The sequence below is a fragment of the Arvicola amphibius genome, chromosome 2 (assembly GCF_903992535.2).
Source record: "Arvicola amphibius chromosome 2, mArvAmp1.2, whole genome shotgun sequence".
Taxonomy (NCBI): domain Eukaryota; kingdom Metazoa; phylum Chordata; class Mammalia; order Rodentia; family Cricetidae; genus Arvicola; species Arvicola amphibius.
The window spans coordinates 35157462-35173773 of NC_052048.2; the positions used below are offsets into that span (position 1 = coordinate 35157462).

At 44.1% G+C, this 16312-nt stretch overlaps 1 pseudogene; it reads left to right on the forward strand.

The window, feature by feature from the left end:
- Positions 1 to 4675: 4675 nt before the first annotated feature.
- LOC119806847 lies at positions 4676 to 5639 on the forward strand (annotated as a pseudogene).
- The last annotated feature ends 10673 nt before the right edge of the window (positions 5640 to 16312 follow it).

A 16312-nucleotide genomic window follows, 5' to 3' on the forward strand; every position in this document is an offset into this window, starting at 1 on the left:
CCTGCCTGGTGGCATGCATGCTGAGGCCAGCCTCTTCTTGGGCTTTCTCCACAGGGATAGAGCTCGAAAGGACACTAGAGCTCTACAAACTGAAGCTCTTCCCGCCCAGCCTCTTTCCCTCTCTCTGCATAGCGTCAGGCCATAAGGTCTGAGACTCTACTCTCTACTCCTGCTCCCTCGCCTCCACAAGCGCTTTGCCCAATATGTCTCTTACATTTTTAATTCTGTCCTAATACCTTCTTCTAGAAGGTCCGACCTGACAGCTCCTTATTTATTTATTTATTTATTTATTTATTTATTTATTTATTTATTTTTGAGACAGGGTTTCTCTGTAGTTTTTTGGAGCCTGTCCTGGAACTAGCTCTTGTAGACCAGGCTGGCCTCGAACTCATAGAGATCCGCCTGCCTCTGCCTCCCGAGTGTTGGAATTAAAAGCGTGCGCCCCCACCACCCAGCTGTTGTGGAGCACCGTCCTGGGAACATATCCGCCATCACCATCAAGCAGCTGTGACTACTTCGGATGCTTCCTTATAGAAGGAGCAGGTGGGGTTGCTCATTGGCCCTCACCTGAGATTTCAGCCACTCCCAGGCCCGTGCCTCTCTCCCAGCTGTATCTAATTCTGGTCCAGCTGCACAGGGTCTCAGGAGGGGCTATGATATATAGAATATGGAAGGCAGGGGGTGATAGGGAGATGACTCCATCTGTACAGCTATGGGGAAATCACTGTAGACATGCAGCTGCTTGAGGGTAACCTCTGCTTCTGTAAGTATGTCTGGCAAACTGGTTAGTTCGTCAAGCCAGACCTGGGTGGAATGGCTACTTTGGCCTGTCCCCGGGGCTCTTGTTCTAGCTCGGTTTCTACTGCTGTGATAAATGTTGGTACCAAAAGGCACCTGGGGAAGAAAGTTTATCTGGCTTGCATGTGATCATTGTTCATCATAGAGGGTAGTCAGGGTAGGAGCAGAAGCCAAAGCCTAGAGGCAGGAGCTGCAGAAGAGGCCACAGAGGGGTGCTGTGTACTGCCTTGCTCCCTACGGCGTGTTCAACCTGCTTTCTTATGCAACCCAGGATCACCTACTCAGGGATGGCCCCGCTCACAGTGGGCTGGGACCTCCCCGTCAATCATGTGTCAGATAGAGGCAATATGACAGAGGCAGTTCCTCAATCGACATTCCCTCTTCCCAGATGACTCGAGCTTATGTTGACAAAAACACCTACCCAACACATAGCCCGTTTGGGGGGGGGGAGCAGTCGTTTGGTCATGTCTCCCCTGGAAAAGTTCATGCAACAGGGGCGTAGCAGCAGGCCATCCCAGAATATGGGCTCATTGAAGGGTATGAGCCATTGTCAGCTTTATTGTCCTTAGTGACCTTGGGCCAGGTGAACCCGTGCAGAACTGCACCTGTGAGGAAGCATCGTGCCATTAGCTTGTTTAGGCTGGTGCTGCCTCTGAATCTCCATGTCCTTAGATGTCCCTTCAGGAGCTAGGGGCTAATCTCTGTGGGTGCTGAGGAGAGAGATGAATCAGAGGCTTTTTTTCTGAGTAAATATCTACGTAGCAGCCATTGTTCTGCTCCTTGTTGGGCACTGGTTATTAGGTGATCAGGACACAAGAGCTGTTAAGGAGCTGAGATGTCAGAAGGGAAGCAGGGGACAAGCAAGTCTGTGAGCAGTACTTGGCATCCATGAGGCATGCAGAAGCAACAATATCACTCTGGGCAGCAACATGTTGACAGTTCTTCCCTTAGAGCAAGTCTGCTCTTTGGGCTTCTAGATGCTTCCATACAATACAACCATCCTATGAGCACTTAGTCATAGCTCTGTTTCCCACCAAGTGGACAGTTTCACAAGCACGAGGCCCCCAAGTACCTTGGTCAGGTGCACCTCTAGATGCCAACACAATGCTGGGCTTACAGCATCTTGTATAATCAGCTTTCCGGTACGGCAGCAGACACCCGAGACAATAAATCTGTCAAGAGGAATGATGCTTCTGAGTCTGTCTGTGGTGAGGCACAGCATAGAGGTATCACAGACTGAAAGGGAGTCCTTTACCTCAGGAACAGAAAAACAGAGGCCAGGGTCCCACAATTCCCTTTGAGGTCTTGCCTTTCCCCATTACCTAAAGCTTCCCACGAGGTCTCCACATACTTTTGTTTTGTTTTGTTTTGTTTTTTGGGAGACAGGATTCCTCTTTGCAACATCCTTGGTTGTCCTGCAACTCACTTTTGTAGACCAGACTGGCCTCAAACTCAGAGATCTGCTGGCTTCTGCCTCCTGAGTGCTGGGATAAAAGGGGAGTGCCACCACCGCCAAGCTTAGGGCTCCACATCTTGAAGGTTCTCCCTCCTCCTAGCAATAGCACAGGCTGGGGACCAACCCTTTAATATATGGGCCTTTGAAGGACATTTAAGATCCGAACTGCAGTGCATTTACAGTTTCCCGACTGTGAGAACAACCTCTCTCTCCCGCGGCAGTCATATGGCTTTAATCAGTGTGTGTTTGTCAAGCTAATCACATTGCACACGCTATTAGTGTGGACCTTGCAAACTGGTGGAGTCTTAGATGTTGACACAATGAATGGTATAGTCTTCCAGTTCCTTCCCTGCTCACGTAGTTACGGGGGGGGGGGGGAGGGCGGTAAATGAAATCATAAGAACAAGGCACTCCCAAGCAGGCTAATCATGTAATCAATATTCAGAGAGCACTGAGTAAATGCCAACTGTACCATTTCAGCTATTCAGGATCAGTACAATGCCATGCCTAGAGTTAGTGCCACCCTACCCCCACCCACACCACACTTCGAGGAAAGTGTGTGCTTACAATTAAAAATAAGCAGCCAGGGTGGTGGTGGTTGTGGTCCATGCCTTAAATCTCAGCGTTTAGGAGGCAGAGGCAGGTGGATCTCTCTGAGTTCAAGGTCAGCTTGGTCCACAAAGAATTCAGGACATCCAGAGCTGTTATACAGAGAAACTTTGTCTCAAAAAAACCAAAACCAATAAACAGACAAACAAAGAAACAGTTGGGCATAGAGGTGCGTGACTTTAATCCCTGCACTTGGGAGGCAGAGACCAGAGGACCTGTGAGTTTGAGGGCAGCCTGACCTACATAGCCAGCCTTGGGTATATAGTGGGACCCCGTCTCAGAATAATAACAATAGCAACAATAGCAATAACATCCATTCAAAACCCAAGGAAACAAAAGTGAAGGGGAAAAAGTAGAGGCGACATTGTGACTTAGCAACATGTCCAGAACAAATGATTCCATGTCTAAGATTTATTCTTTGCATTGCTCAACTCATTATCATTTTGAAATAGGTTGGTAAGAAAATGTGTGCGGAAAGGGGGTTAAGGGCTGCAGGTATTACCATCATCGACAGCTTCTGATGTCTTACATACTGTTTTAAATTCTGATTCAATCCCACAGTGAAAGCAATCTTCCTTGGGTTACAATGATTTGGTCAGAGCAGCCACTAGGAATATTCTCTGAATGCTCACCAGGTGGCGCTCTTTTACCGGGATAGGTTCCGACAAACACACTCCTCCCCCTTCCCAGCATGCAGTGGCCTTTCTCTACCTGGACAGCCCGGCATTGTAGAGCTAGCAAGGATACTGTGTCTAAGCCTTGTTTCAGACAGAGAGAAATAAAATGTGAGGAAGCACGTGTCTGGATTCAGAGGCCTCCTGTCACCAGGAGGGACTAGGGTGGAGTCCTAGTTCTTCAGTTCTGAACCTCGTTTGCTTCCTACCTCCATGTGGCATCCCTTACCAGCTCTCCACAGGCTATTCCGGATCTTGTCCTGCACTGGACCCCGGTGGGCAGAGCTAGTGCTTCCCTGCTGGGCATTTGCCAGTTTCTGTCATTAAGGATGAAGAAGGTATCTAGAGGCAGGAAAAGGATGTAGGCAGGCTCTGTCCATTTCTTCCCCTTCAGAGGCGTCCAGGGTCAGTAAGTGTGTGCCCAGGGGCAGGGACCCTTGAACCAACTGCCTTTGTCACAACCTCCCTGTTCTCACAACAGGATACCTGTGAGTAAATCTGTGTATTAATATTCCGTCCATAAAGTGGGGAACTGAAATACCCATGAGGTCATCAAGAGCCGACACAGGTCAAGTACTTACTGCATTGGAGACATGGTAGGAGCTATGAGAATGTGAACTTCGTGGTTCACCAGCATCCTACCTTGACAGAAGGGCTTCTGGGAGGATGTTGGGCTGCCCTTCCTCAGTGAATCCTGCCACAGCATCCTTTTCTAACACCTGTCTTGTATTTTGGTTATGCTGTATGGTGTGCTAAACCTAGGGTCTCATACTTTCAACGAACCTGCAGCACAACCTGGAAGTCACAGAGGAAACACAGACGCGAGGAAGTAATCTCTCCAGGGTCACTGCCTCACAGTCAGGCCTAGCTAATGCCAAAGATTAAGTTGTTTCCTTCTGCACTCTACTGCCTCCTTTTGAAACTGGCAAAAACAGTAAACACAGACCCTTCAACAGTGTGGGCATCATCCATGCTCATGATACTCCTGCAAGAAGTAGCCTGCAGAAACAAACAGTTTCCCAGAAACGCACATCTGTAGGGCGATATTTCTTACCCCATTTAAAAAGATTTATTTATGCTCTCTCGCCAGGCGTCCTCGTTAGAGTGACATCGTCTTTAAACCCTGTGTGGCAATCCCTGACGCACCGCCGTGATGCCCAGGGAAGACAGGGCAGCCTGGAAGTCCAACTACTTCCTTAAGATCATCCAACTTTTGGATGATTATCCAAAATGCTTCATTGTGGGAGCAGACAATGTGGGCTCCAAGCAGATGCAGCAGATCCGCATGTCCCTGCGAGGGAAGGCTGTGGTGCTGATGGGCAAGAACACCATGATGCGGAAGGCCATCCGGGGGCACCTGGAGAACAACCCAGCTCTGGAGAAACTGCTGCCTCATATCCGGGGGAATGTGGGCTTTGTGTTCACCAAGGAGGACCTCACTGAGATTAGGGACATGCTGCTGGCTAATAAGGTGCCAGCTGCTGCCCGTGCTGGTGCCATTGCCCCATGTGAGGTCACTGTGCCAGCCCAGAACACTGGTCTGGGCCCCGAGAAGACCTCTTTTTTCCAGGCTTTAGGCATCACCACTAAAATCTCCAGGGCACCATTGAAATTCTGAGCGATGTGCAGCTGATAAAAACTGGAGACAAAGTAGGAGCCAGTGAAGCCACGCTGCTGAACATGCTGAACATCTTCCCCTTCTCCTTTGGGCTGATCATCCAGCAGGTGTTTGACAATGGCAGCATTTACAACCCAGACGTTCTTGACATCACAGAGCAGCCTCTGCACTCTCGCTCTTAGAGGGTGTCCGGAATGTTGCCAGTGTTTGTCTGCAGATCGGCTACCCGACTGTTGCCTCAGTGCCACACTTGATCATCAATGGGTACAAGCGGGTTCTGGCTCTGTCTGTGGAGACTGAGTACACCTTCCCACTTGCTGGAAAGGTCAAGGCCTTCTTGGCTGATCCATCTGCATTTGTGGCTGCTGCCCCTGTGGCTGCTGCCACCACTGCTGCTCCTGCTGCTGCTGCTGCAGCCCCAGCAAAGGCTGAAGCCAAGGAAGAGTCGGAGGAATCAGATGAAGATATGGGATTTGGTCTCTGACTAATCCTCTCAAAGCAGCCAATTCAGACAGCTTAATCCAAGAAACATGGAAATAAAAGCTTACTTCTGTTAAAAAAAAAGATTTATTTATTGACAGGGTCTCTTAATGCGACAATGGACGGGTGGAACCAACTATTTGGACCAAGCTGGCCATGAACTCAGAGATCCATTTGCCTCGTTGTCCCCAGTGTTGAGATTAAAGGTGTGTGCTACCACATCTGGCTAGATTTATTTCTGTCATTTTTATTATATGTCTATGTCTGTGTGAATATATGTCACCTGTGTGGGGGTTCCTGGGAAAGGCAGAAGAAGGTGTTTGATCCCTTTGGTGCTGGAGTTACTGATGGTTGTGAGTCACCTGATGAGAGTGTTGGGAACCAAACTTTGATCCCCTGCAAGAGCAGCACCTGCGCTTAAGTGCTGAGCAGGTCTCACTGCTCCAAACCTGGGGACACAGAGGTAGCATTCTTTCAATGTTTTCTGCTCCTCCAAGCCGCTGTGAGTGGCAGATACAAGGACTCTTAGATTGTATTTAGCCCTAGAACCTTGAAGGGTCACCTTCCCCCATCTTACATTTTTGCAGCTCAAGCCAGCTCTTTGGGCAGCCAGGCAGTCTGCATCCCAGGCACATGAGGTCCGTTGAGCTGTAGCGGCATTTCAATTGTATTTTAATAAATAAAGACTGCCTGCAGATCTGAGAGTAAAACAGTCCCACTGATTAGCCTTACAGATCAGGTTATGGTAACACACACCTTTAATCCCAGTAGCCACCCTAGTTGCTACAGAAATCAGGTGGTGCATGCCTTTAATGAGAGACAGTCTTATTCTGAGATTCCGGGAGGCAGGATGGCCATTTCAAACCGAGGTCTAGGTAAGAACCAGTGGCTCACTGTTTTGCTTTTCAGATCTTTAGATTGAACCCCAATTTCTGACCCTGAGCTTTTATTTATAATTGTGCTTCACTGAGTCATCCAAGATGTAACACAAGTACTCCGTGACTCAGACCAGACTCTGAGCATGTGACAGAGTCTGTGCAGCACTGACAGCTTTTAGCAAGGAAAGAAACAGTAGACACCATGTTGCTGTCACAGGATCTTGAGTGCCAGAGGGACCATGCATAGAGAACAGATAATAGGGCCCTGACGAGGGAAGGGTGAGCACAAGGAAGGTGGCCACTGTGCATACAGGTGTTCTACCGTTTATCACTCTTACTGCCTGCTTGCCTGCCCATCTGTCTCTTGCAGGCGATGGTCTGCTAAACAAGACTTCTCCATCTCAACTTTGTCAAGGAAATGGCTTGTCCTGTGTACTGTCTGCTGTGAGCATCATCTTTGTCTGCTGCCCCCCAGATAGCATCCCCCCGTAGTGCAATAGTCAAATGTCTCTAGACATTTTTGAGGTCTCTCGGGGGAGAGAAATGTTCCCTCCCTCTTTCCTATGGAGAATTATTGTTGTAAAAGAAACTACTTCCTCATTCCCTTCCTGAAATATGTATTATAATTTTTCTAAGGGCTAGAGAGAGCATAGGACCCGAGTTCATATATCAGTGCTCATATTAGTCCACTCACAATTGCCTTTAATTCTAGCTCCAGGGGATTCAACCCCCTTTCTGGATTCTACAGTTACCTGCACTCAAACATGGATATACCTACACACAGATGCGCACACATACACATAATCTCTCTGAGGACCTCTCTTTGTGCCATGGTGTCTTAGTTAGGGTTTCTATTGTTGTGATACTGGACCCTTTTTAGGCACTAATTTCTTTGCTCCTGCTAATTGCAATCAGTTCTGACGAAGCCAAGGTTTCACACCAGTGGTGCTGATCTCTTGTTAATCATGGATGAATCTTTGGCCACATCTGACTAGAACCACAGATTCTATATCCAGAATATCAAATAGCCTTGACAGAGTCTTTGCTTCCCTCTGTGTAGCTTGAGTTCTAATTGGTCTTAATCATAAACACCCGGAAATCAGATATCAGGGTAAATGCTGAAAGATCAGAGAGACAAAGGAGCAAGCCACAGCCACCTCTTACCTTGTCAACTTCTCAGTCAAAAAGGAGCCAAACTCCTGTCTCTGCCCTTCCTTGTCATTTCTTCTCTCTACCCAGTCACAGCCTTCCTGTTTCCTCCTCCCAGGTGCTGGGATTGAGGAGTGCGCCACCACTGCCTGGCCTCTATGGTTAACTAGTGACTAGCTCCACACTCTGATCTCCAAACGAGCTTTATTTGTTAGAGGACAAACAAAATATCATATTTCCCCTTTTCTCTCAAAAATAGAAAAGGTTATAACTAATATAACTATATACAATAAGCACAATAACTGTGTAATATATATAGGCAACAAATACATCAGCAATGTCTAGTCTATTAACAACTGACAAACTCAGAGAAATATTCCATCTCTATTCTATCTTGGTGAGTCCAAAAGGTTGTACCTAATTCACTTTCTATTCTAACTTGCATTACCAAAACTATCTTTTAATGTCTCTCAACCTTATACACCTTACATTTCATTAGTGAATTTCTTTTCTGAAGCTGGTAACAAGAAAAGCTATAACTATAAAGTCTTCAACTCCATCAGAGACCTGAGAAGGAAATATTATCTGAGTAAGCAGGAAGTGCAAGGAAGTGACTTCCAAAAACTGTGAGAAATGAAAGAAACATCTTGTTGCCTGGTTCCTCTGTAATGTTGTGGCATCTGTCTTTGGCCTACCAGCCTAGCATATCTGACAGACTTTTCTGTGAAGCAGGATATTCTGAAGGGCTGTCCTACCTTGTCTTGGCAAACTTTGGCAGTCACTTTCTTCTGTGTCCTGCCTGTCCAGTTTGTACAGCATACTAACAGCAGTCAAGGCAAGAGCACTGTCTTATTCACTGACTTACTTTTGCCACAAAGAAAGTAAGCTCCATGTGGAGTTTCTTCAGTGCCCATCATCTTCTCTGAAGCAGATTGGTGCTGCCAGGAGCAGACATGTCTCATTGTCATAAAAGAAAAGAACCCATGCTATTAAAATATCTTTAATACTATATTCTGTAGATCTCTGAAGTGTTTGAAGATGACCTGTCATTCTAAAATATATCTCTGTTGGATCATGAAAACATACCTAATATGACTACAAGTTCTATTGTAACAGGTAACTAATTATTAACCTGCATTTTCTTATTATCCTAAGTAGTTGGTAATAATAACTTTCAAGGACTAGAAATTTTCATTACATAGTTAAATGAGCTATATGGGTACAATACCTTAAACAAGATTAGAACTGTATATATAGTATGTTCTAAAAATAACCTTAAAGTTGTATCAGTATGCAAAAATACATATCAATGTAAAATATTTAAAACTAGTAGTTGCCTTTTTGGCTTTAAAGCAAATTCAATAATCTATTTTTTTTTAGATTATTTCTATATTCCCCCTCTTTCTTTTCAGAGTAGATTCAATAATCTACCTTTATATCCTATCATATCTATATCCCCCTTTTTCTCTACAAAACAAGAACCCTGAATCTAAATTCCTTTGTTCAGTTTTTTCCTAACCATTACCAACAACAACTTGTAACCAACCATCCTAAATGATGACAAATATCCATAACCCAATGAAAGACCAAAAATCACCCATCCCTCCTTTTGGGAATGTGGCATTGTATTCTTAAATTTGCTTTCTGCTCTCTGGGGGTGACAACATCTTAGGGGATCCTGAAAACAAAAATTTGGTTTAATTGTCAAGTCCTGAGAGAGGTAGCTGTATCATTTGTAGTCTGTGTAATGGGAAAGTACAGGGCTTATCTCAAATCCTGGCTAGAGTAGTCTGTGAGGCTAGCTCATCTCAGCTAGTCACCTCAAAGTTGTCCTGAGCAGTTTGTAGTCCAAAGTGATCTTTAGGTGGTGTTTGTCAGCTTAGTGTTGTTAGCCCTGGTGGGACTATGTTGTGGGGCACCATCCTCCTTTTGGAGACTTTAAAGGTCACTGCTAGGCATGATTTTGGTTCACTGCAGAAAGCTTAAATATTTTAACTGTCAAGTGCAGCATATCTCAAAGAGGTTAAAGGACCATACTTCATTATGTACATCAAGAGTACAAAAACTTAATTCCTAGGTAACTAATAGGGACTCAAACCTGAAATCATGTACAGAAAACTAGATGGAGCCTTTTTCTAGAATTAGTACTCTCTATGACCACAATATCATGACAAAAGTTTATATATATATATATATATATATATATATATCTTATAAATTTTTAGATAATATTTATATTTTAAGAAAAGCTTTAAAGAGTCAAAATAAAACCAAAGGATTATGAGATTAATAGCAATAAAATAGTCCTTAAGTTTGGTTTTTCTTCTGTCCCATATCTGGTGGCTCTTCTGACATAAGACAGAGATTTTGGATTTTACTTTAACAAGCATGCTTGGGTTTAGAGAAGGAGAGAGCCAACTTCAAAGCCAGCTTTAAATTTTATCTGGACAGGGACTACAAATAGACTATTTTCATTATATGTCTGTAGAGAACAGCAGACACAATCATTTGCTAAGATTTATGAAATTTTATCTTGTTGGAAATGTAATATACCAATAGGCCAATTTACTCTTTTTATTGAAACATTTTTTTTCTGGATGATTTGTCCTTTTTCTTCAGATGTCTCATTTGTCCAGTGGTTTTCATATTCCTTAGCTGGATGTCTTTATTCTCCTGAAAATACAAAGTCAAAACCCTTCCCTAAGCCTAATTTTGGCGAGGTTCACTTATTGCAGTTTATATCTGACCAAATAAAAAGCGTTTGTTAGTCGTATAAGTTAGTTTAGGTTGAATTGATCATGATGTTTGATGAACTATCATCTCTTCTAATTAAGAGGTCTCCCTTGTTCAAATCAAACCAAATTTGACATGGGGGGCTACAAGAGGCCCCTCAAGGCATTTCCCAATGGCAAAGGGTTACTTTGATTGTCCCTTGTTGATCTACACTCATTAGTCCAATGCCTGACTTTGTCATACTGTCTGCATAATCCATAAGGGAGTGAGGAGTGTTCTGTTGGGCTTATTCTTAGAAAAAAAACATTGTTTCTAGGAATGCCCTGTTTACAACCCCCTTTTTTAGGTGACCTTGTTTACCACAATTGAAACACTTGACATTCCGATTTTTCTTCAAACCTCTGGAAATCACCTCTCCTATCCAAGCCTCATCATGATCATGAGATTCAATATCGATTGTATCTCAGATCCATTCCTCCAGGGGTGCTGATCTCACCTTTAATGGCCTAGTTACTCTTTTGCATTGTGTATTAGCATTTTCAAAGCCAGAGTTTCAATTATTATTTGTATAGTTTCCAAATTTGGTATCATTCTATTTACTGTTGAAGTCAATCTTTGTAAGAAATCAGTGAAGGTTTCTTTGGGCCCTGTATAACTTTAGTAAATGAATCAATTTTCTTTCCTACTTCTTCAGTTCTGTCCCAAGCATTCAAAGCTGCTACATGGCATAAAGCCAGGGCACGGTCATCATACAGAACCTGCCTTTGTACATTAGCATAATATACAAGAAGTTGGTCTTGGGAGATTTCCATACCTCTAGCCCTACTTTGTTGTTCAATGGTCTTAGCCTCACCTTTCCACCAGGTCCTCCATTGTAATTGAGGACCAGGCTCCAAGACTGGTGTAACCAAGTCTCTCTAATTGTGAGGGATAACACTATTACAAATTAACCACAAATTTAACATCTGCTTCACAAAAGATGAATGTATGCCATATGAGACTATTGTTTCCTTGAATCTCCCTAAATCTAACATTTCCACAGGAGACCATTCAGCTCTTGCAGAGCCTTGGGGATATCTGTCATTTGGCAAATCCTATAAGGTTACTGGATAAATTAATGTTGTTTGAAAACCTTAAATTTTCCCCCTAACTTTATAATGCATGCTGAAATTGGTTCTCCTTTAAATTCCTCTGTGAATCTGTATATCTCTATGATCTGTTTTAATAAGTTTTTCTAAGGCCTATATCTTGGTATTCATATCAACCAACTTTCTAAAAGATAAATGAAGAATTTTAAAAACAGCAATAAAGATTATCAAAATTGGCATTATGTCAATTCTGGTTAAGTTGATTATCTCTTCATTTAATTGTTCCAAATTTAACCAGGCAGTGGTGGCACACACCTTTAATCCCAGCACTTAGGAGTCAGAGGTAGGAGGATCTTTGTGAGTTCGAGGCCAGCCTGGTCTACAAGAGCTAGTTCCAGTACAGGCTCCAAAGCTACAGAGAAGCCATGTTTCAAAAGCCCGAAACAAAATAACACAAAAACAAAACAAAAACAAATTTAAACCATGCAATGTGTAATCATACAGAGGTATATCTCTCTACATCAGAATAGTGTTTCCCATTTTTTTTTAATGTGGGAAAATACCCCTTCTTTTAATTAATTCCTTCCTTTTTAGAATTCCCAGTTTTCTCACCAAGTCTGTTGACACTGAGGATTCAGATGATGATGAAATGTGAAGGAGACTGCTGCTGTATGGACCAGAAGAAGCCCTAGTGTGTTTCCAGGCAGCTACCTAATTTGGCAGCAGCCCAAGAGAAGGGGTCCAGGGAAAGCCCACAACCCACCAGGAGAAAAGAACCAAAGAGCCAGCTGCCTACACCAGAGAATGGGCAAAAGTGGCTAACTCCTGTGGCGTTTGGAGCCCAAATGCCCATAGAGGTTGCTGTACAGTGGCTGCAACAGAAAAATTCAGACCTGTTCAGAGGGCTTGGGGAAAGGAGGAAAGGAAAACCTGGTTGGTGGGGCAGTGACTCCGGTTACGTGTAGCTCCCGTCTGTACCGGTGGCTGCCAAGCCACGGGCAAGTGGCTTTTGCGTGAATTTGTGCCCTAAAGTTGGGTGCCAGATGTAACTCAAACTTTAATTGGTCTTAATAATAAAAACCCAGAGTCAGATATTGGGGTAAATACTGAATGATCAGAGAGACAAAGGGCAACCACAGCTACCTCTTATCCCGCCAATTTCTCAGTTGAAAGGGGCCAAGCTCCTGGCTCCACCCTTCCTTATCACTTCTCTCTGCCCAGCCACGTCGTTTCCTGTTTCCATCTCCCAGGCGCTGGGATTAAACGTGTGTGCCAGCACTGCCTGGCCTCTATGGTTAACTAGTGACTAACTCTGCACTCTGATCTCCGGATGAGCTTTATCTGTTAGAGCATGAACAAAATATCACACCTCTGAACATCCCAAATCGGCCCCCATCCTCCGCAGCCGCTGAACATCGCAGGTCAGCCCATCCTCCGCAGCCTCTGAACTTCACGAGTCAGCCCATCCTCCGCAGCCGCTGAACATCGCAGGTCAGCCTCCATCTTCTGCATTCCTCTAAGGTTCATCTTCCGAGTTCTCAGTACAGCTCACCAAGCTTTGAACACTCAATGGCTTTTCTAACCCAAAATTCCAGTCCTTCCACAGCCCTCCCCAAAACAACGTGATTGGGTATGCCACAGCAATACCCTACTTCCTGGTACCATTTTTTTTTTTCTTCATTAGGGTTCCATTTGATGTGATAAAAACCAAGGTCAAACAACTTGGGGAGAAAAGAGTTTATTTTGCTTATTATTTTTGTATGTATATATTTTATTGATTTTTATTGAGCTCTGCATTTTTCTCTGCTCCCCTCCCTGCCTCTCCCCTCCCTTTCAACCTTCTCTCAAGGTCCCCATGCTCCCAATTTACTCAGGATATCTTGTCTTTTTCTACTTCCTATGTAGATTAGATCCATGTGTGTCTCTCTTAGAGTCCTCATTGTTGTCTAGGTTCTCTGGGATTGTGATTGGTAGGCTGGTTTTCTTTGCTTTATGTTTAAAAACCACTTATGAGTGAGTAAATGTGATAATTGTCTTTCTGGGTCTGGGTTACCTCACTCAATATGATGTTTTCTAGCTCCATCTATTTGCCTGCAAATTTCAAAATGTCACTATTTTTTTCTGCTGTGTAGTACTCCATTGTATAAATGTACCACATTTTCCTTAACCGTTTTTTAGTCGAGAGGCATTTAGGTTGTTTCCAGGTTCTGGCTATGACAAACAATGCTGTTATGAGCATAGTTGAGCATATGTCCTTGTGGCACAGTTGAGTATTCTTTGGATATATACCCAAAAGTGGTATTGCTAGGTCTTGAGGAAGGTTGTTTCCAAATTTTCTGAGAAATCGCCATACAGATATCCAAAAGGGCTGTACCAGCTTGCATTCCCACCAGCAATGCAGGAGTGTTCCCTTTACTCCACAACCTCTCCAGCATAAGTTGTCATCATTGTTTTTGATCTTGGCCATTCTTACCGGTGTAAGATGGAAGTGAGATGAAATTTTAATGTAGTGTTTATTGGCATGTTCTAAGAGTTGGGGCTTATTAGACATTTGTACTTCATCTTTAGAGAACTTCCTTTTTCACATTTTATTAACCCACTTACTGATTGGATGAGTTTCTTTTGTTTAAGTTTTTGTGTTCTTTGTGTATTCTGGATACTAATCCTCTGTCAGATATATAGCTTGCAAAGATTATCTCTCACTCTGTAGGCTATCTTTTCGCTTGACTGACTCTTTCCTTTGCTGTCCTGGAGGCTTTTCATCTCGTGAGTCCCACTTGCCAGTCGTTGGCCATATTTTATGAGCAAATGTAGTCCCACTAAGAAAGTTCTTGCCTGTGTCCATGTCTTGAACCATTTTCCTCTAGCACCTTCAGAGTTTTAAGTCTTACACTAAGGTCTTTGATCCATTGGGAGTTGATTTCTTGTGCATGGTGAAGACAGAGATCTAGATTCTTTCTACATATGGTTATCTCATTTTGACAGCACTGTTGTTGAAGGGGTTATCTTTTCCTCTAGTGTTGAATGAAGATGTCAAACAATTTTGGTCTTTAGTATATGGGACAGACTCAACAGTTTAACTGAGTCACTGAAGACTTAACTAACTAACTAACTAACTAACTAACTAACTAACTAATTAATACAGTATCCTGCTGTAGGCCAGAAAAGGGCACCAGATCTCATTATAGGTGGTTGTGAGCCACCATGTGGTTGCTGGGAATTGAACTCAGGACCTCTGGAAGAGCAGTCAGTGCTCTTAACCGCTGAGCCATCTCTCCAGCCCCTGAAGACTGATTTTATAATCCGCCACTAGGACATTGGAGACTGGTGAACAAGAGACAATCAAGTCAGTTAGGTCAGCCAGAGCAGCCAGGGCAGCCAGAAAGAGTCTCTGAGGCAGATAAGAGGGTGAAAAAGAGGCAGTGGTGTGATGATCCAGGAGAGAAAAATCCTGAAGATTGGCCAGCATGTGAAGACCTCATTTTCTATACATCCTGCTTCCTTGGCGACTGGTGGCATCTCCTCTCTATTTTGCTTATTATATTTGATCGTCTAAGACAATAAGGGCAGGTACTCAAATAGTACAGGAGCCTGGAGGCAGGAACCAATGCTGAGTCCATGAAGGAGTCTCTTCACGACTTGATTGGTCTGCTTCCTTATTAGCACCCAAGACCACTATCCCAGAGGTGACACCACCTACAGTGGGCTGGGCCCTCCTGCATTGACCACTAGTTAAGAAAATGCCCATAGATTTGCCTACAGCCCAGTCTTACGGAAGCATTTTCACAACTGAGGTTCTCATCTCTCTCAGATGATGGAAGCTTGTGTCAGGTTGACATAAAGTTAGCCAGGATACATGCTTTGTTGGCTCATGAATCAGATATGCATACCATCCTTCAAGAATTTTGAGTCTGGCTGGAGAGGCAGGGGTCATACAGGTTGCAAAAGGGAAAACCCTTAGTAAAGACAAAAGCTAGGTGCTCAGAGGCTCACAAGTGGGAAAACTTGTGATACTTGACAGACTTGGCGAGTGAAGGACATTCCAGGCAGAAGGGATGCATACAAGGAAAGTGTGAAGTATGAAGTGTTATGAGTAAATGTATTTTAGAGTGATTGTACCCCCGGAGTGTGCACTAGGGGTGACTAGGGAGAAGGTTTGAGAGGTAAGCAGTGCAAGCAATGATGGTGGTGATGATACACTGAGCACTTAGTGTATGCCAGGTTCTGTCTCCCTGCAGAATGTAGGAAATAACACTAAGTGCTGAGGTAGCATGTCCAAGTTGCATAGTACATGATGATTTCTTGTAAGCCTCATGAAGAAACAGTCAAAAGACCCAAGGAAGTGCAAGGCTAGCCCATGAAGTAGGTGTCTTCACCATCCTATGGAGGGTCTGGAGCTCAGCTGTATGAGTCCTTTCTTGGTTTAGCTTGTAGTCTCTCATGAAGTGGCACTGCCATGGTTGGGGTGGCTTGTCTGGCACCTGGATGACTGACTGCCCATCATTCCAGGTCTTCCCTTGTAACCCTTTTCTCAGTCCATCCTTCTTGGTGGCTTAGAGCTACCAAGTCTTCTTAGACCCACGAGTCTTCATTTCCTGTGTATTGCGCTGCTCAAAGTGGTCTTGGGCAGATTCATGGAGAGGGGAGATAGGATGGACTTCTGGTGGAAAGAGAGGTGTGTGTCTACAGGGAGGGCACAGCTGTTTGAGGCCATCCTTGGATACTAGCTATCACAGTTAAACTTTTATTTCAGAAAGAGCTTGTGGCAGCCTTGTGGAAGATGGAGTGAAGAGGATGATTAGAGAGACATTGTTCTAGTTCACTTCCTG